This window comes from Caretta caretta, chromosome 1 (genome assembly GCF_965140235.1).
Source record: "Caretta caretta isolate rCarCar2 chromosome 1, rCarCar1.hap1, whole genome shotgun sequence".
NCBI classification, from domain to species: Eukaryota; Metazoa; Chordata; order Testudines; family Cheloniidae; genus Caretta; species Caretta caretta.
In genome coordinates, this window is record NC_134206.1 from 258,365,695 (window position 1) to 258,383,264 (window position 17,570).

Sequence of the window (17,570 nt, forward strand, 5' to 3'; positions counted from 1 at the left end):
CAACAGATGTATTCTAACCTCCATTACACAGCTTCCTGCAAATGTAACTCCCAAGAATTTAACCAGTTTCCTTTTTTGGCTATAATCAAGCAGGACACCAGAGGCTGAGTGCTTCAGCTAAATTAGGATTCCCCAGGAAATGATTAAACTGAACGTAATTAAACTATCTGAAGAGCTCTACATTCAGCCTAAAATACATATTCCTGACTCCCTTTTCACGCAGAAGATACATTTGCTACAGTCTGGAGATTTTTCTGCCTCACATTTTGAGGTAGAGATGAACACCTTTTGGCTAGGAAATAGGACCACAGGTCAAAAGACACCTCACCCAGGTATGGACCCTTTCACTCCCAATGAAGAGGATAGCCACATTAAGGAGACTGGTCAAAATCCTTATTTCAGGGTTTCTCCTCCTCCATCCCACACACAGTAAGACTACACTCTTCAGCAGTGAGAGATGGTTAGAGTGTACAATACCATTTGATAACTAGCCCTCCTAGCCCACAGCTTCAGCATGTACAGTACACTTCTGCCTCCATCAGTCATTCCAGATTGTGCATTGTGCAGGAGGGGCATGTAGAAAAATTAGGCCTCCTGGAATAGCCATATTACTCACACAATACAGAAATTAATCTGATGGCCAAACTAGGAGCAAATCCATTCCTGTGCTGGTGTTAACACTAATGCCAGGACTAAGAGGAGGCTGTTTACACCTCTAATTCCAGGGCAACCCTTAGCACTGCCCTACCTTGTGCTTCCTACCACAACTATGGGGCTCACAGGAGGAGGGAATTGCCTAGACAAAGGACTGCCCGAGTCACATCACCTACTGCCCCCATCCAATCCTTCACAGCTCCAGCCGGCTTCTGACAAGCACCACAGTATCTCCTGCACCTGGGACCTCTGTGACTACGTCTACACTACCGCGGTAAGTCGACCTATGCGACGCAACTCCAGCTATGTGAATAATGTAGTTGGAGTCGGCACACCTTAGGTTGAGTTACCATGGGGTCGACTTACCTTACTCTTCCCATCAGGGGTAGAGTATAGGGGTCAACTGGAGAGTGATCTGCTGTCAATTTGGCAGGTCTTCAATAGACCTGCTAAATTGACCATAGGTGGATTGATCTCAGAGCATCAATCCCTGCTGTAGTGTAGACATAGCCTGTGATAATGCAGAGGTCCCCTGGGCAAGTGGTTATTCCCTGGGAGCCTTAAGCTCCCAAATTCTTTGCAGTGGTGAGGCCATTGGCCAAAAAAATTCATAGTTACCCAAGTGTCTGCAAGTCTGACACCAGCAGAAGATCCTAGTTTAGAGAGGGACGTAATTATTGAGGCCAGCTATGTACAAGTACCCAATGAACTTCAATACTAAGAAATCCTACACATGGCTGAGTAGGACATAAGAAACTTTATATATTCACGAGCACGGCTATCACAACACTCTGCTGTGACTATAGGCTGATTTCCACGTTCTGAATCCTCTTTGCAACAGAAGCTGATCTAGTAACTGGAGCTAGAGCATCAGCACAGGCAGTCAGGTTTAAAAGCCAAACAATTAATGGTTGTGGGAAAGACACCAGCAAGTAGTGTTGCTCTGCAAGTGGTTTGTTTGCTCAGTAATTTGTTTTGGATGTGGACATGATTGCGTGAGGCACTGACATTTATCTATACATGTATATTGGGCGATGGAGGGGATTATTGTTTGTTGCAATACAGCCTATAGACAACAGCACCAAGTGTCATGATCAAGATTTTTTTATTTTTTTGGAGTTTAAAATTCTCCTTCCTCGTGTTTTCAGAAATAGTACAGCTCTATTAACACAGTAGTTCCCAAAGAGTGGTCCATAGTAGTCTGGAGAGCAGGTTAGTCAAGTGGTGTTTGCTTTCTTTTATCCAGGTGCCAAATCACACTGAAAGACAGTTACAAACACATTCTTGTCATGTAAGTAGTTGTGTGATCACCACAAGGATATGGTGCAATTTCAAGCGGAGGAGAAGTGGTCTCCACAGTCATGAAGGGAGGGGAGATGCCCACAAGATATGAGGGTAGTCCATACTATGAAACAAAAGTATGAGAACCCTGTATTTATGTACTTCCGTCCAGATTCTTTTGAGCTAGGGTGACTAGACAGCAAATGTGAAAAATTGCGACGGGGGCAGGGCGTAATAGCAGCCTATAAGAAAGAGACCCCAAAATCGGGACTGTCCCTATAAAATTGGGACATCTGGTTATCCTGTTCTGAGCTGACTGAACCAAACATTGCTTTTTAGTTAAGACGCTATCTGTCCCCCTTAGGAACTAGGAGGAAACATGCATTTGTCTCTTAAACACTTTGATCTACACGGGAATCACACATACTGAAGTTTGATTTAGGCTCTGTACACATTACCACTTACTGTGGTACAACTTACATGGCTTGGGGTGTGAACAAGCCACCCCTGGAGCAAAGTAAGTTGCACTGACCTAACAATGTTGTCCACACCAGCGCTTGGCAGGAGAGCTATTGCTACCCACAGGGGCTGAAGTAATTAAGCTGACAGGAGAGCTCTCTCCCACTGGCTTAGTGCATCTGCACTAGTGGTGCTACAGCGGTGCAGTAAGCTCTGTAGTGTTGCCATAGGTTTAGTCTTCCCATGGATTTGCAGCTTTAGGGTTTGAGAGTTAAGGAGGTTCTCTTCCCCACAGCCCTTTACTCCAGTAGGACTATCAGGTGCCAATAAAGCAATTCTACAAATTGAAACTCACCTTGGCCAACCTGAAAAAGATCTAAAAGTTGCCCCCTTGCTGAAAGCCATTGCCTCTAAGTTTCAGAACTAAGAACTGTTTCGAGACCTTTCAAAGAAGCCAGCATTATCTGTTTGTAATTTAATCTTCCAGAACTATTTGCATTACCCCCGCTCCCGCAGTGTTTACTTTGTCAGCAGCCACAGAATTGTTATTTTTGGGATTGAGCTATTGCTCACCAAGATGGGCTTGGACTACACTGAACTATCTAGGTAAAAGCAGAAGTAAATTAGACTGAAAATAATCAAAGAGCACTAACAGGAGTTTTGCATCAGATTTACTGTAGTACTTGGAGTGCTGATTAAACAGCTAGTATTAAACCAGGAGACTTCTGGTTTGAGTCTTCCAAAGCTTTCACTAACTGGAGATTTCCAGACCAGCCCCATAGGTGCTAAAACAGAATTTCTAGGGAAAAGGATTTACCATGGTGAGGCAGATTTGTCTCCTTTCTTATTGGAGGATAGCAAATAAAGGGAAAGAGGTTGGTCTTGTAGTGTAAGTCTTGGACTGGGACCAGTTCCTGGATTTGTCACAGATCTCCTGTGTGGCCTTAGGAAGGTCACATGTACATCAGCTCTTTATCTGTAAAATGGGAATACTACTTTCCTACTTTAGAGCCTTATCAGGATAACTTCATTGATGTTTGTGAGGTGCGCTGGTATGGGGCCACAGAATACCTAGGTAGAAGTAGTGTAGTGTCTGAAACAGCTCACTAACAGATCATCAATGTACATGCTCATGATTGGAGCTTGTACTTCCCTTTCTACATGGAGGAATGATTTGTCTGGAAGCTTACCTTTTGATAAATTTAATAGTGTCTTACTAGATGACTCAAAATTTAATGGGAAATTATCCTGACAGGTGTGTTTAGGGACCTTTATGCCAGCATTGTAGAGACAAGATTAGAAAGAGGGGAAAACAAAGATTAGCTTGTTTTAGGTAAGTGTCACTGTCTGATAAACAGACTCCCTTTGTGTATGCAGTTCACATTTTTAAGTTGTTCATATATTTGAACAAAGTTCACAAATGCAAGTCATCAGTTCTTAGTTGAATTGGCCTACAAACTACTCTGTAGTTACAACCCACTAAATACATAGGACCTTCTATCAAGCTTAGGACCTTCTATCAAGAAGGGCAAAACTCCATGTCTTGTTGGCATGACAAGACTCTGTCATTAGAGAACTAGTTTTACCGGCTGATGAAGATACAATTCAACCACAGCTAAAAATCTCTTCCCAATGGGAGAACTTGGATACTCTTTCCTAATGTAGAATGTTTAAAGAATCTGACCTTGAATAGCCTGGCTGATCTGAAACATTCATCAATAGACATGATAGGAGTCCCATTCAAATGCATGATCTGAGCAGTCTGTTCTTGCCTTGGTTCTGCTGATAGAACTATTTCTCCGTCCCCAGCCATCTGAGCATAGTTTGTCAAAACCAATCACTAAAAGATAACCATATTTAAGAGATCTAATTATATAGCAGATGGTGCCGAACTGGAAAGTGCAGTATGTAGGTTAAGCAAGTGGTGAGAGTGTTAAAATGCATCATGTGACTATGAACTGAAAGCAGCTTCTTGCAAGACTGCAGCGTCTACTATTCATTGTGAATGTTCCTCTGAATTTGCTGAGGAACTGTTTGGCCTCAGATCCTTAGGACTGATTAGTAAAGGCATAGAGGACCCAATGGCTAAGAGCAAAAACAAGGTTATACCCAAGTTTGTAGGTAGGATTTTAGCTTGAAACCTCAGTTATCACTGAAGAAGCTACATTTCATAGAATATAAGGGTTGGAAGGGACCCCAGAAGGTCATCTAGTCCAACCCCCTGCTCGAAGCAGGACCAATTCCCAGTTAAATCATCCCAGCCAGGGCTTTGTCAAGCCTGACCTTAAAAACCTCTAAGGAAGGAGATTCTACCACCTCCCTAGGTAACGCATTCCAGTGTTTCACCACCCTCTTAGTGAAAAAGTTTTTCCTAATATCCAATCTAAACCTCCCCCACTGCAGCTTGAGACCATTACTCCTCGTTCTGTCATCTGCTACCATTGAGAACAGTCTAGAGCCATCCTCTTTGGAACCCCCTTTCAGGTAGTTGAAAGCAGCTATCAAATCCCCCCTCATTCTTCTCTTCTGCAGGCTAAACAATCCCAGCTCCCTCAGCCTCTCCTCATAAGTCATGTGTTCCAGACCCCTAATCATTTTTGTTGCCCTTCGCTGGACTCTCTCCAATTTATCCACATCCTTCTTGAAGTGTGGGGCCCAAAACTGGACACAGTACTCCAGATGAGGCCTCACCAATGTCGAATAGAGGGGAACGATCACGTCCCTCGATCTGCTCGCTATGCCCCTACTTATACATCCCAAAATGCCATTTAGTATTTCATGTCTGTTCCTAGGAGAACAATTTTCTGGATCCAACTACTAGCCCATCAAATCCAGTATGCTCGATAACATATATAGCCTGATGCTACAGATAAAGCCAAAAATCACAGTGCACTCAGTCAACTGTAATGCTGTAGACCACAGTGGGGGTGGGGGCAGGAACTCCATCTTGCCTCTACTACACAGCCTCCTTAGAATTTAAGAGGTTCTTCATTATGTTATTTGTACTACTGCACATTAAGTGCAAGGCACAGCATTAATATGTGCCCCTCTGCCCATGAGAAAAAATAATCCAGAAACTTTGAGGGCATTTTGGCATCACATATTCAGCTGGATAGAGTATGGGAGGATGGGGCAATAAATATGTGAGGTATCAAGAATCTTAGTGACAACAGGTTAAAAGGAGTTGGATTAACTGGAGGAGAGGGTTAAACACCGATAAGAAATTTTAAGTTCTTGGGTCCAAATATGGCAACTTCAAGACACTGAACCACTCCTACCCAGCTGGAAAATTAGTTCATTTCATATGTGCACTACCTGATTTATACAATGTTTAGGTAGTGAATGGCAAACTGGATTCTGGAAGTGAATAGTCATGTCCAGAAAAGAGACTTCTTTCAACCTTCTCTCTACCACACAACAAGGAATTTCTCGGATATGTAAATCTGAACTAGTTGATTGTCAAGGTCAATCATGAGATAGAAAGACAAGAATTAGTGTGTGTCTTACAGGTTCACTTGAAAGGTCTCCAGCAGGTATTTTCAGAATGATGAATATGGGACACATGCTTTTGGAGGACCACCTTTAGAATTCTCTTAATTTGATCTCAAGCACTATCTGGTAAGTGCATCAAGCAGCATTTCCTCACTCTAGAATAGTCCTTGTCACAGGAGGGTTGCTTTGGGACAAAGGTTTTAAGTAGGAATTCCCAAACTACACAAGTCATATAATAGTAAGACACTACCATCACAACTTATCTGGGTGATGGCAATGGTCAGTCACATTTCCCACCCCACGCAACACTGTTCAAACTAAGTCATATTACACTTTATAGTTGAGATAGTTGAGTCAAAGCTAAATAGGGCTTACAAAGCACACGCTGGGGTTTGAATACCAACTGCTGCTCATAGGGAGTGGCCTTGTCTTAACTTCAAGATCAGTCCTAAATCCAGCAAATCTAGGCTGGCTGCCACCCAACACTGTTCACTTGAAATAAATATTCCAAGATCACTATCGTGCATGATGTGCTTTCTGCAACTGTTGTTTCTTATTAATGATATACTGTACATGCCTTCTCAGCAAAGGACAGAATCCCTCTCCCAGAGGCAGAATACCCACAAGGAAAAAACATTCCAGAAGGAGAACACATACTTCATGACCACTGGACAGAGTAATCCCACTTACAGAGACAGCAGTAGTTTAGAAAACTGCAGCCCATCCCTGCTGTTCAAATGGTTTTGCTGTGGGATTGTTGCCTCGAGAGTCAGAACAAACAGCAAGAACTTTGACCACACGTGTAGAATTCCTCAGGAATACTGCATTGGAGGGTGTAAGGACTTTCAGACAGTTTTAGCCCCTTGTTATCTCTGGGTCACTTTTCTCCCTTCTCTAATACTTTGCATTAGGCCTAATGAGAGTCTTTGGTGCTCAAAAAAGTTTAGTCAGATGCTTTAAGCCTGAGAACCCTACAGCTGCTCACATTATCGTAGTAAATACACACATTTGCTTGTCACAGGGCGGGCAGCAGGGATTAAGTTAATTACATCTAGTTTGAAGACAGTGAAGAAAAATAAGGTTGGCTACTTTTTGTGAAGCTATAGGGCACAAGGTCTTACCAATGAAAATATTGGTACAGCCTTATCATCCTGGCCTGTAGGTACAGAAATTGAATGCAACAGCATGTCAGAGAACTTGTTTTTACCATCCATACCAATAATATTTCAAATAAATATTTTAATTTTTCCCTATCCATATAGAATGAAAACTTAAAGTTGTTTGGCAGCCATGTTCAAATGTGATTTCTACAATGGAAACAGAGTCTACGTCTCACCAGAAACACTATGGCCAGCTTGCTAGTTGGTTCTACTACACTATGACAGTCTATATACTGGACCTTTGTACCAAAAGTTGCCCACCTGTTTCAAATGGCTCAGCTCCACCATTGATAGCGACTGTGGAAATGTTGGATAGAAAAGCCTAACATAGCTAAGGCTTACAAGATCCAAGTTTGATTCTCAACATCACTCCCCATTCAGGCAGGGATTGGGAGACCCTCCCTTGGAAGCAGAGGTGAGCTCCAAAAAGAGGACTCATTAAGTATCTTCTGGCCAGGAAAACAGCCAAGATACTTTAATAGAAAATACCAAGCAGCCTTGAGGCTCAACAGGTATGTAGGGGCCAAGTGAAAACAACTTCAGCACCTATAAATACTGAGGCCTGGTCTACACTACAGAGTTAGGCTGATGTAAGGCATATTAGGTCAACCAGCTCTGTAAGCGTCTACACTAAAATATAGCTCCCACGGACGTAACTCGCCCACTACACCAACTTAACTCCACCTCCATGAGAGGTGTAGTTCTTAGGTTGATGTAGTCAGGTCAACACACAGTGTCAGCATAGATACTGCACTGCTTACATCGACTGTTGCTCCCTTTCAGAAACAGTCCCACAATGCCCGTCACTGGCAGTTAAATCCTGGTGGGGCTGACACAAGGCGTGTAGTGTGGAGGTTTAGAACCCGTTCAGTTACTGCAGTGGCTGTATGTCCATGTAATTTAGGTCAACTTAATTTTGTAATATAGACTTGCCCTCACACTCTGAAGACATATCTAACACCTGCAAGGCTTTGCACTGCTCCACCCCTGCATATTTATCTAGTTGAACCCTGTGTGCACCCCACACTTCACTATTTCCACTTGTTTCTGCTATATTGAGCTTTCAGAGGGGGCCCTGCAAAGCTAAGTTTCATGCTTCAGCTCTGGGTGGTGGCAGGTCTCAGGCTTCAAACCTCTGACTTCAGACAAGGCTCACATGTATCATGCTGAAATGTAAGCATAAAATAAATCGATTGGAATATAAATATTGTAATCATATGATGAAAATGAGAAAGTAAGCACTTTCAGTAATAGTGTGCTGTGCCCCTTTTATTTTTATGTCTGATTTTGTAAGCAAGTAGTTTAAGTGAGATGAAACTTGGGGTACACAAGACAAATCAGACCCCCTGAAAGGGGTACAATAGTCTGGAAAAGTTGAGAACCACTGCTCTAGGGCACTTATCACCGTAAATATTTGAGTGCTTTTCCCACTTTGTCACCCCTCTTATGTCTCCTTTACTCTGGAAACTCATCAGAGCAGGAAACTTGTTTTTACTAGTCTGAAGTGCTAGTGCTGCTCATAAGTAATGGTCTCCAAGTACAACAACATGGGGAGGGATTCAACTCCCGCACCAGGAAGTAGCTAACTCATGCTTACAGGAAACGTGTTCCCCTTCCTGTAGGGGCAATAATTTGGAAAATATAATGTACCAGACCAAGTTTCAGTGACAAGTATGAGAGCATTCTCACTCCTCATAATCAAGGAGTAATAGCCTTCCCACATGGGGCACAATAAACTTACCCCATCCATGGTGGAGAGGCTAAAGTCTACACGATTAATACTCCCAGCACCCAAACAAGCAAGAGACTGACAATTACTGCATCTACCTTACAAATACAGAGTAGAGACATCACCCCACCATATTCTACCAATATCACTTTCAGATACTGCCTTTTTGGCCTATATCGAAGAATCATAGTCCATACTGTCATAATCAGAGGTCCATAAAGGAAAATGTAAAGTATTTTACATGGCAATTACCAGTGGGGGCGGGGGGGGAGAGAGATGGTTGATACAACTACATATTTCCAGATTTAATATTTACAATGCAATACATATCTCCATATATCAATGTAACGTTATTAAAAATCACATATTAAGTCTTAATGAAGTTATTTGCGAATTCCACTTTTAGGTGGCTGAATCATAACCACACACAAGTGTCAATATTACGTGTGTGTACACGCATTTCACGTTGCCTGCCATACAATGTCTTAAACTGCAAGCTCAAATTCTTCTGTACAAGACTTGTGTCAGGAAGTTAAAATAAAGCAGATAAAGAACATTTTAGCATGCAATAGAAAGTTTAAACTTTTATGATGTTCTAGTATTAACATTCATACTGCAATAGCACCTAAGGCAATAACCAGTTTGGCACCCCATTTTGCAAGGCATTCTACAGATACAGCATGACAGTCCCTGCCCAACAGAGTTTACAGCCAAAAAGCCCTCACTATTTCATCCTAAAGTTCACTTGGGAAACCATACCATTTTATAGTCAGTTACCAGCTACATTTTGGGGAAGGGAGGATTAAATAACTGTTTTTGTTACATTTCAGAGTACAAGATTAAACCATCACCATGACTATCACAGTGTTGCTGTAATATCAGATTAGTGACTCCAGTTCACTTCTGTTCAAAGCAGCACCAAGTATGCCACTAAAACCACTCAGACACAAGAGCAGCCATCCTCTTAAGAGGAAAAGAGCCAGCATTCTAACAGTAAAGCCACCTGCATATCCTAGACATCCAGGTTGGTCAAGAGATAGCATAAACTCAAGTAAACAGGTGAAAACTCAAGGCACATTTAAGGAAGTTATTGTCTTAAATTGTGTTGTATCACTAAACCCAATTACAGAGAAGTAAACTACAAGAATATATTTTACTTAAGAATAAACAGGAAATTGCAATCTTGACTATCGGACAAGAAAAGCAGTTCCTATCTGAATACAAGAAACCAAAGTTGTAAGCTTTGCCTACACCAAAGATTTTTCTATCAAAAATAGAATCTGCCTTACATCCGCTTTGCATGCATTCAAATGAGAATTGTAGTTCCTGTGTCTTAACCTACATCATATGGATTTCTTGCTGAGATTGATCAGTAAAACTGTAGCTTTTGATGAGCAACAGATTCATTCCAATCTTGATCATGACAAACGTTTCTAAACTGTTAAATTTCTCTCAACATATACTACTATTCATTTGTTACGGATTGTTGCTGGTCACCCATCCACCTGGCTCTAGAGTCTAGTCTTTACTAAAGTGCCTAAATAAACTGCTTGTGTACATTTTAACTAGATACTAGTTTTCTTTTTGAAGGAAGATGAAACCTCAACCCCGAGCACAGAGCTCCAGCAACACAAATCCCACAGGAGTTATGAAATATGCCTTTGCATACCCTGCTCATACCACCTTTCCTCATCCAACATAATGCATGTCTATTGCCTGTGTTTCCTGCTACTGTATGCAGTGTTGTTGTAACCATGTTGGTCCCAGGGTACGAGAGAGACAAGGTAGTGAGGTAACATCTTTTATTGGACCAACACTGGTTTGTGGAAGGTACAAGCTTTTGAACGATACAAAGCTATTCCTCACATATGGGAAACTCTTATTTCAGATACATATGCCAGGGAGTTCTATAGTTACAATTTTGTTGTGCTTAGACACACAGGTGACATTGACATAAGCAATACATAATGCAAGAGCAAAAGAACTAGTTTCTAAAGTAACTGGCAATGAAATTGTTCAGAGTTTCATTAATGGAAAATTGCAAACTCCACTACCTCTTTGGTCTTCTTTAGGAAGCTCAGGGAAAAAGAAGCATGCTGCCTGGGACAGTAACAGAGTCAAGAGGCAATGACTGAAAGCAGGTATATGGTGTATGCTGTGGAGGGAATCTGGGTTGGTATCAGATCAGAGGTTGCTATGCCACTGCAGTACTCTTGGATAACAGAAATCAGTGTTGAGAAGATGAACATTTTGGGAACTCAGTACAACTTCCTACAGCCACTAAGTGACTTAAAAGGGAAAGTGTGCATGAAAGATAAACCATAATTAAACGTGGGCATAGAGATTAACTACAGGTTTGTGTTAATGTACTCCTAATTTACTAGGACACACCCATCAGTAACAACTTCCAGGGTAGACATTGCATTTGCAGGTGACTACATATAGTTGGTGTTATTGGATACCACTCCAAGATAGGTTGTTAGTTTCCACATCCTTTTGCACCAGAAGACTGAATTAGTCCTACCGGACAGCGTGCTCAGACCAAAAAGAAACTGAGGATGCAAGGTCACCTCAAGCCAGCACACAACTAGATTGATTGCCAGCAAAAACAATGCTGCTGCAGGCAATGCAATACTATTACAGCTTTATCCCAGCCCACATGAATTACTGAAAATGAACACAAGGAAAAATTCTCTAACACTTATTATGCAAAAAGAAAAGGAGTACTTGTGGCACCTTAGAGACTAACCAATTTATTTGAGCATGAGCTTTCGTGAGCTACAGCTCACTTCATCGGATGCATACCGTGGAAACTGCAGCAGACATTATATACACACAGAGACCATGAAACAATACCTCCTCCCACCCCACTGTCCTGCTGGTAATAGCTTATCTAAAGTGATCATCAAGTTGGGCCATTTCCAGCACAAATCCAGGTTCTCACCCTCTCCCCCCCCCCCCACACACAAACTCACTCTCCTGCTGGTAATAGCTCATCCAAAGTGACCACTCTCCCTACAATGTGCATGGTAATCAAGGTTTCAGAGGAACAGCCGTGTTAGTCTGTATTCGCAAAAAGAAAAGGAGTACTTGTGGCACCTTAGAGACTAACCAATTTATTTGAGCATGAGCTTTCGTGAGCTACAGCTCACTTCATCAGATGTATCTGGTGAAGTGAGCTGTAGCTCACGAAAGCTCATGCTCAAATAAATTGGTTAGTCTCTAAGGTGCCACAAGTACTCCTTTTCTTTTTATGGTAATCAAGGTGGGCCATTTCCAGCACAAATCCAGGCTCTCTCACCGCCCCCACCCCCCGGGAACACACACACACACACACTCACTCACTCTCCTGCTGGCAATAGCTCATCCAAACTGACCACTCTCCAAGTTTAAATCCAAGTTTATGCTGCTGTTTGCATATATGCTTTAAATTGCAAATAAACATCAGGCAAGTGGGTTAACAAGATATCCACATTAGAAGTCAGGAGGAACCCTCAGTGCCATCTAGCACCCTTCGGATTAAGCACTGCACTTACAATGAACAAGACCATGTTCAATTTTACATTCAGTCTGGAGGATTCAGACATCTTTCAGAAGAGGTTCACATCAGTTTCTGGACCTTGAAGTTTAGCTGTTAGAGAGCCTCTCCTCTAAGACAACCTTAAGCTGCCTGTAAGAATGTAGACCTACTATAGAAAGATTTTTGCACCATAACTCTTATTTAAAGAAGCATTAAGTCCTAGATTAACCATAGGAGTGTTCCTGTACCTCCAGCAGGTCCATTTTATGATCTCACCATGGTAAAGTCATACAGATTCCTAAAAGTTACATAATCCTGGGCAAGAGAAAGATTCAGAAGGCTACTCATACTCAAGAGTCTTAAAGTCATTCCAGCCTAATTAGAAGGTTAGAGGTAGCAAAACTCAGAAGAAACTAGTCACACCGTTCATCTCCCAGCAATTTAGTATATTGAGAAGGTCATGAGACTGACACCTCCCACAGACTGGTGTCCAATCAGTGTCTGAAATATTTTAGACACTATAGCAGCTTTCTCTCTCACATTTTCAAACAGCAAGCCATGCAGGCATGTACACTCATGTTCTCACCTTCATGGAGATAGTTTGGAAGAGAATTATCCTATGAAATAGGATTTATTGCATCATTTAATATGGCATTTTTAAAGCAAGACCAATAAAATAATGCTTTGTGCTTTCATACTGCCTGTTACAGTACTAATACCAGGCCTCAGCAGTCAGACTAGGAGCATTTGCATTATCAGTACGCTTGACTGCTTTGAACACCTGCAGCTTTTGACTACACAGAGAACACCAGAAAACTTACAACTTAAGAGAAGTACTAGTTACCATTTACTACAGAGTTTTAACACCAGACCTTCAGTCCCCTGGCATTTTTCATACCAGGGAAACAAATGCTTAGGAGGACATATGGGATAGGTTTACACTGCAATTAAAAACTCATGGCTCACAGGTATGGGGTCACAGGACTCAGGCTAAGGGGCTGTTTAAGTGCAGTGCAGACACTGGGCTGCAGTACAGGCTCTGGAACCCTCCCACCTTGCAAGGTCCTAGAGTTCATGTCAAGGTTCCTTCCCCACTCTGAACTCTAGGGTACAGATGTGTGGACCTGCATGAAAAAAACCCTAAGCTTATTTTTACCAACTTAGGTTAAAACTTCCCCAAGGTACAAACTATTTTACCTTTTGCCCTTGGACTTTATTGCTGCCACCACCAAGCGTCTAACAAATATATAACAGGGAAAGAGCCCTTTGGAAAAAAGTCTTTCCCCCCAAAATCCTCCCCAAACCTTACACCCCCTTTCCTGGGTAAGGCTTGATAAAAATCCTCACTAATTTGCATAGGTGAACACAGACCCAAAACCCTTGGATCTTAAGAACCATGAAAAAGCAATCAGGTTCTTAAAAGAAGAATTTTAATTGAAGAAAAAGTAAAAGAATCCCCTCTGTAACATCAGGATGGTAAATACCTTACAGGGTAATCAGATTCAAAACATAGAGAATCCCTTAAAACCTTAAGTTACAAAAAAGGCACAAAAACAGGAATATACATTCCTTTCAGCACAACTTATTTTATCAGTCATTTAAACAAAACAGAATCTAACACATATCTATCTAGATTACTTACTAAGTTCTAAGACTCCATTCCTTTTCTGCTTCAAAAAAAAACAAACAAAACAACAACAACACCACCACACAGAAAGAGAACCTTTGTTTCTCCCCCCCCCTCCAGCTTTGAAAGTATCTTGTCTCCTCATTGGTCATTTTGGTCAGGTGCCAGCGAGGTTATCCTAGCTTCTTAACCCTTTACAGGGGATAGGGTTTTTCCTCTGGCCAGGAGGGATTTAAAGGTGTTTACCCTTCCCTTTATATTTATGACAGCTCAGGTTTTTAATTGCAGTGTGGACATACCCATAGATGACTGATGTCTACAAATTGAAGGTATATGTACAGTGCCTTCCCTAATGCTACATAGTAGATAAACCGTTTCCTAGCCTTCTCATTATTTACGAGCTGCTTTACAATGTAGGCTTAGTTGTGACAATACATCGACTTGTTTTCCTTAGCCCATTCTAAGGCAGCCAATCAGAATACATCTAGAAAGGATGAGAAAAATTATGTATTCTCAACAGCCACAACCCCCGCCTCTCCTAGGATAAAGATGTCAAGCTGACAAGGGTCTAACTACTTTACTGAAGGTTTAACTTGAACCGAACATGAGGTAAGCAGAACCATACTCCTAGTATCAATGACCTAGAAAGTTTCCTCTGGAATAAGAGTAATCAGCAAAAAAACCTAATACAAGTATCAGTCATCCTATTATTTATATAGGAACAGATGTGCACTATATGGCCATGCAAGCCTGAGGACAAGGTCAGTACCTTCTCCTGAAAACTTACAATATCATTTCTTGGCAAGACAAGTTAAACATTGAGAGAGAGGACACTACACAAAAAATTCAACCTTGTTAGTCATATCCAGTTTAAAAGGTCCAGACATTTCACAGCTATTTATCTGGTACCATTCATGAGTCTACACTGATTCCAACAAAACTACTGAAAATCTTAGACAACTGATTTTTTGGTAGTGTCTGCCTGCAGACTATACATATCTGTTGAAGTAACCCAAGCCGCTCAGGAAAAACAATCCACTCTAACTAGCCTCTCTTGATGTGAAGCTTCCATGACTTAAGGTAAACTGTACAGTTTACTACAGATGTAGCTTCAGAGGCAATTTCACATGGCCAGAATATCCAGCCCAGTAGTATCATGTGCCTATCTACGACTGTTAGCATTATCCTGCACAACTTCGAAGTACTTAATAACCAAAGTAGCCCCACTTACTTTTATTAAGTGTCTTTTCCTCCAAATATTACCTCTCAACACCCCATGTAGCAGAAACATCTGTTTATCTCATCTCAGTGAAGCATAAGATTTTGAGTGCCACAACTCCAGAAAGTGAGCATATGAATCAATACAATGCTGCATCAAGGTTTGCAGCTTTCAATGGAGTGCCACAGATAAATTAACTTAGTCACATTGTTCCCTGGAGACTAAGTTAGAAAGTATCTTTACACAGGCAGAAACTGATTACAGGGCTTTTACTTTTAACTTAAAAGTAACTCAAACAGCATCACACCTATGCGTAAGGGAAGAAATTGTATTTTAAGAATTACGGATGTGTTTTAATCTTAGAACACCATGGTTCCTCAAGCTCCACACCTCAATGCAAATTACTCTGCACCTTCTTTACAGAGAAGGGCAGGGCACCAGGGCTTGCTGGTTTGGACTTCTTCTAGGATAACATCCGTTCAGCTTCGAAGTTCAAACCTATCATGCGTTACTTAGCACATCAGTTTAGATAAGAGAGACCTGATAAACAGTTTTCAGAGTAACAGCCGTGTTAGTCTGCTCAAATAAATTGGTTAGTCTCCAAGGTGCCACAAGTACTCCTTTTCTTTCTGATAAAGAGTCTCTCCCACAAAAAACTAGATTCTTAGCCCACTCTGGGTGCGGCAAGGCCAGAAAGACAAACAAGAAGAAAGCAATGCAGATAAGCACCAAGGTGATTCAGCAGGAGGACGGGGCTGGAAGAGGGTACCAATAGCCATTGTGAGAACAGCCTCCTTAACCTGACCAGCGCACCTTGTTACCACGAAACTACACTGTGTATTCGGCAGAACAAGATACCGCTGCAAGGCTCATTTCACACCGGGTCGAGGCAGATCAGGACAGGAGCACTCCTGATTAAACCCACTGTGTACGTATAGGTTTCACCCACAAGGGCTGGGGAGCTGGTTTCTTTCTACGCCTAGCGGAGGCAGGGGGGTGACAATGCGGGAGGGTTCCCCCCCGGTGCGCTGGAATGAGCTAGGAAAGCGCCGCACTCTCCAAGCCTTTGCAGGCTGCAAGCTTCATCTTGCCCCTGTCCCTCCCTCTCCGCGGCGGGAGCAGCCGGAGCGAGGCGAATGAGGAAGTCTGGCTCGGAGGGCGGAAGCCAAGCCCATTGCAATGTCTGCAGCGGGACTGTCAGCCCGTGACTCAGGCGGGAGCCCTGACAGCTGCCAAACGCTCCCTTCGCCCGCCCGTTACTCGCGCTGGCTGGCGGGCGGGCGGGCTAGGGGGCAAGGGGGGGGGGGTGAAGAGAAAAGTTACCCCGCGCGAGCGGCACTCCCCCACCGCCGGGCAGGGACGGCCCGCGGCCCAGCGCCACCCCTCCGCCACCCCCGCCGAGAGGCGCGCGGGCACGTGCTTCGCTGCCCCGGGCCAGGGCTGGCCCTGTGGGCAGGGCTGCCGCCGCGGTTGCCCTGCACGGGGCGGGGGCGACCTCCGTGCCCCCACGGATGCCCCCTATCCGCTCCCCGGCCGACGGGGAGAGGCGGCAGGTAACGGCTCTGTTGCCAGGCCGGGCAAACCCACGGCCCGGGCCCCAGTCCGCGGGCGACGCAAGCGGCTGCCAGGCACCGGAGCAGACCCGCCCGACCCAGCCCACTCTCAAAGCCGCCAGCGCCACCCTAAGAACCAAGCGCGAGCGCTGCGTTCCTCGTCCCCGCCCGCACCTCACCTGAGTCCGGCCAAAGCCTGGGAAGAGCCGCGGCAGCGGCGCCTACTCCTTGCGGTGAGAGACTGGTCCTCAGGGCCGGTTCCTTGCACAGACTCAGCGCTCACCCACCGCGCTGCTCCGGCTTTAACACCTCTAACTCCCCGGCACTGCGAGGTTTCAAGCCGGGCGGAGCGGCCGCGGCCAAGGAGCAGCTCCTCCCCCTTTCCATACAGCCCACCAATAGAAACACGGGCTGCTCCTGATTGACTCCGACCATAACCAACAGCGGTCGAGGAGGAGAGCGGCGCCTCTAGGAAGAGGGCGTAGCGTTCTTCGCTAACGCTCGAGAGTGAAGGGCCCAGCCAGTCGGCGCTCAGTCAGGGAGGAGCGCAGATTGACAACTAGTCCAGCCAATGAGAACAAGAGTAGGCCAGCCGAGAGTGTCCTGTTGGCTCGGGGAAGATCAGAGGAGCTGTTAGGCGGGGCAACTGTACGGGGCGGGAGGGGCATTGAGTAACCTCCCATCCGTGCCCACAGTTACCACAGCCACACTCCCACAATCCCCTTCACCATCCCACACAGCCCCTTGGTGGGCAGTGCCAGGCCCCTCCCATGGCCCTTCACTCCCCCTGCCTTCCCTCTGGCATCTCCTCCACCAGGGCCACCTGGGAGATCCCTGGGCCAGGTGCTACTGGGCCCATCCTGGAATTCTTCATCT

General features: G+C 43.9%; 1 protein-coding gene across 1 annotated transcript in view; it reads right to left on the reverse strand.

Moving 5' to 3' along the window:
- MYH9 (myosin heavy chain 9) overlaps positions 1 to 17,038 on the reverse strand; it is a 96,674-nt gene extending 79,636 nt beyond the window's left edge. The window contains exon 1 of the mRNA XM_048832963.2: positions 16,874 to 17,038. The gene's annotated coding sequence lies outside the window, so the exon portion shown is untranslated. The remainder of the gene's footprint in view (positions 1 to 16,873) is intronic.
- Between the last annotated feature and the right edge of the window lie 532 nt (positions 17,039 to 17,570).